The following is a 4,071-nucleotide window of genomic DNA, read 5'->3' on the forward strand; positions in this document are numbered from 1 at the left end:
GACGTACAAATTTGCAGTCCGGTTTCGTGGAATAACCACGACAGTGCTCGTCCTGTCAAGTCGCAGCTCAGACCATAACTCCAGGTGTGTGTCCAGTGTGTCTGGCTCGCCGATAGGTCGGTTACAGGTCCTCAACTGGCCGTCACTGACACCTAGGCAGAACGAACTTTGATGACGAACTGACAACCTCAGCTGCCGACAGGTGTTGTTGTTGTACCTCGATGTGGACAGCTGAAAATGTGTGCCCCGACCGGGACTCGAACCCGGGACCTCCTGCTTACATGGCAGACGCTCTATCCATCTGAGCCACCGAGGACACAGATGAATAGCGCGACTGCAGGGACTTATTCCCTGCACGCTTCCCGTCCGAGTAATGAGTGGGTGGGCAAATGTCTATAAGGTACAATACATATGTAGAATTGTGGACAGTTGGGAATGTGAGTCTCACGGGAAGCGTGCAGGGGATAAGTCCCTGCAGTCGCACTATTCATCTGTGTCCTCCGTGGCTCAGATGGATAGAGGGTTTGCCATGTAAGCAGGAGGTCCCGGATTCGAGTCCCGGTCGGAGCACAAATTTTCAGCTGTCCACATCGAGGTGTAACAACAACACCTGTCGGCAGCTGAAGTTGTCAGTTCGTCATTGAATTGTAGAATTTTGGAACACGTATTATGTTCGAGTATAATGACTTTCCTGGAGACTAGATATCTCCTGTGTAGGAGTCAGCATGGGTTTCGAAAAAGACAGTCGTGTGAAACCCAGCTCGCGCTATTCATCCACGAGACTCAGATGGCCGTAGACACGGGTTCACAGGTAGATGCCGTGTTTCTTGACTTCCGCGAGGCGTTCGATACAGTTCCCCACAGTCGTTTAATGAACAAAGTAAGATCATATGGACTATCAGACCAATTGTGTGATTGGATTGAGGAGTTGCTAGATAACAGAACGCAGCATGTGATTCTCAATGGAGAGAAGTCTTCCGAAGTAAGAGTGATTTCAGGTGTGGTACAGGGGAGTGTCATGGGACTGTTGCTGTTCACAATATACGTAAATGACCTGGTGGATGACATCGGAAGTTCGCTGAGGCTTTTTGCAGATGATGCTGTGGTGTATCGAGAGGTTGTAACAATGGAAAATTGTACTGAAATGCAGGAGGATCTGCAGCGAATTGACGCATGGTGCAGGGAATGGCAATTGAATCTCAATGTAGACAAGTGTAAAGTGCTGCGAATACATAGAAAGATAGATCCCTTATCGTTTAGCTACAAAATAGCAGGTCAACAACTGGAAGCAGTTAATTCCATAAATTATCTGGTAGTACGCATTAGGAGTGATTTAAAATGGAATGATGATATAAAGTTGATCGTCGGTAAAGCAGATGCCAGACTGAGATTCATTGGAAGAATCCTAAGGAAATGCAGTCCGAAAACAAAGGAAGTAGGTTACAGTACGCTTGTTCGCCCACTGCTTGAATAATGCTCAGCAGTGTGGGATCCGCACCAGATAGGGTTGATAGAAGAGATAGAGAAGATCCAACGGAGAGCAGCGCGCTTCGTTACAGGATCATTTAGTAATCGCGAAAGCGTTACGGAGATGATAGATAAACTCCAGTGGAAGACTCTGCAGGAGAGACGCTCAGTAGCTCGGTACGGGCTTTTGTTGAAGTTTCGAGAACATACCTTCACCGAGGAGTCAAGCAGTGTACTGCTCCCTCCTACGTATATCTCGCGAAGAGACCATGAGGATATAATCAGAGAGATTAGAGCCCACACAGAAGCATACAGACAATCCTTCTTTCCACGAACAATACGAGACTGGAATAGAAAGGAGAACCGATAGAGGTACTCAGGGTACCCTCCGCCACACACCGTCAGGTGGCTTGCGGACTCAGGGTACCCTCCGCCACACACCGTCAGGTGGCTTGCGGAGTATGGATGTAGATGTAGATGTAAATGTCATCATTTATTCCAGGGAAAAGCTGCACGGTCATCAACAGTAACTGTTCTTTCGAGAACAAGTTCCTGTCTTCATATATATATAGAACGAACTTTTATCCGAGAACGACATACTTCCACCCTGCCCTCCCAGTGAGCTGACGGTGACGCTACTGAAGTCGCAAATGGCGGTAGTTTGGGGTCAGTGGAACGCATGCTATGGGGTGTCTGGATCGCAGCTGTCACTGAAGTAACCGCTTTGTAACAGTTCGTTGTGTCACTATGACACCTGCTACTGCTCACACTGCTTCTGTAGATGCAGTACAACGCGCCAAAGCCATACGTCTAACACAGTGTTCTTCTCTCTGGGTAGTGCCACGTGGCCTTTGGGAGTCCGTCCTCTTACGTAGCGTCCGCTGCCAGCACTAATGCACAGTGCCTACATTCTCGCCAAGTCTTCCTGCAGTATCGCAGAAGGAACATCCAGCTTCTCGTGTCCCTATTATATGATCTCGTTCAAAATCAGTGAGGTGTTGATAATGGCGTCTTTCATAGAGGTGACTGAAAGTCTCGGTAGAGGCATGAGGCTACTATAATCACGAGAATAAAAAATGGCTTTAAAATGGCTTTTTGGTCCAGAAACATCCTGTGACTGTTACTTCGCGACCAACCAGCCATTTTAAAGCAATTCTTATTCTAATGGCGTCTTTGTCGCATTAAGGCACTCTTGACTAACATCATCTAACAACGTCCAATCTCAAGGGTAACTAACCCTCACGACTGTTACACGGTGTCGCTAGCAGCACAACTCTTAACCGACTGGCGCGATATTGGAATTCACATCATCTTTCAGATACAGAGACACGTCCCACCCCCCACCCCATCAATTTTCGTTTATTCCGCACAGCTCCTTCTTGGTGTTAGGTTTTTTTCCGTCAGTGTATTTGGTGCCTGGGCGTCTAGAGAGTTTAAGGAACCGTTTGCACTCGAGCACAGACTATATTTAATTTACTGAACTTAGATTATATGTATCGATTTTTTAAGACAAGAGAAAGCAAAACAAAGGAATTAACACCGCTCTCCTGTCGCAGCCAGTAGGCATCAGCACACCCTTATGTCATTCGTTGTCCTAGAAGGACGTAATATTTTGTGTGGCTCCACAGTTAGCCATATTGATACTTATTTGCAGAAAAGAGGCGCAGAATTAATAAATCGCTCTCATTTGTGAATTATCTGCAATTATTTACCTAGAATTTTACGAAAGTGTCATTCATATCATAATGTATATGTTGAAATGAAAACATGTTTTATTTAATCGTATGCTTTTCTCTGTTTTAGCAGTTTTAGTCACTCCATTGCCATGATTGAAGCTGAAGTCAGATATCAGACTTTGTCTATAAAAAAAATATAATGAGCCCTGGCCTCGTTCCGTACATCTTCGGACGTGCGAAGCTCGATAAATTCACGGCGTGAATTACATTTACTTTATTGTGTGACCTCAATGAACAATGCTACGTAAGATTTTATGAAGCATTAAGAAATTGAATTCCAATCTTAAAGTCGAAACAAACTTTAATCTCTCAATTACTTATCCAAACAACAATTAATATTATTATTATTGCAAATAATTATTATTATATTATTATTTTATTTCATTTTTTATTTGTTAAAGGAGGGAGAGTGAGAGCTGTGACAGCAAACCTTCGAGAATTTCCACAGAACTTCAAACTGTAACGTAAACACCACTCACAGTGCAGGCTTCAGGATTGTTCCGACTGGCTTGCTGATTGCAAAGCAGTACAAGCGATCCGTGGCAGGGGGACACGTGGTCGGCGAGTCGCCTGTCCCTCTAGCCTGCCTTCTGCCAACAGACTAATCCGTACGGTGCTTCTTGCTCTTTCTTCAAGCAGCTCCTCAAGTTTTCTCGTGGATCTGAGCGGACCGCGTTCCAGACTTCCCCATCCAGAAATATCTGAGGGCGCACCCAGAATCTAACCGGGGTGGTTCTGTGTCGAAGACATCGACGCTAAGCATTCTCACCACCTCTGAGGAGGAAGAGAATAGTGTTAAATGTCCCATCGACAAGTAAGTTATTAGAGACGGAGTAAAAGCTTGAAATAGGGAAAACCAGAGAAGGAA

General features: G+C 45.3%; 1 non-coding gene across 1 annotated transcript; it reads right to left on the bottom strand.

Moving 5' to 3' along the window:
- Positions 1-242: 242 nt before the first annotated feature.
- On the bottom strand, positions 243-316 carry Trnat-ugu (transfer RNA threonine (anticodon UGU)). The gene has a single exon. It is a non-coding gene; the product is annotated as a tRNA-Thr (tRNA).
- Positions 317-4,071: the final 3,755 nt, after the last annotated feature.

This window comes from Schistocerca serialis, chromosome 7, assembly GCF_023864345.2.
Source record: "Schistocerca serialis cubense isolate TAMUIC-IGC-003099 chromosome 7, iqSchSeri2.2, whole genome shotgun sequence".
Classification (NCBI taxonomy): Eukaryota; Metazoa; Arthropoda; class Insecta; order Orthoptera; family Acrididae; genus Schistocerca; species Schistocerca serialis.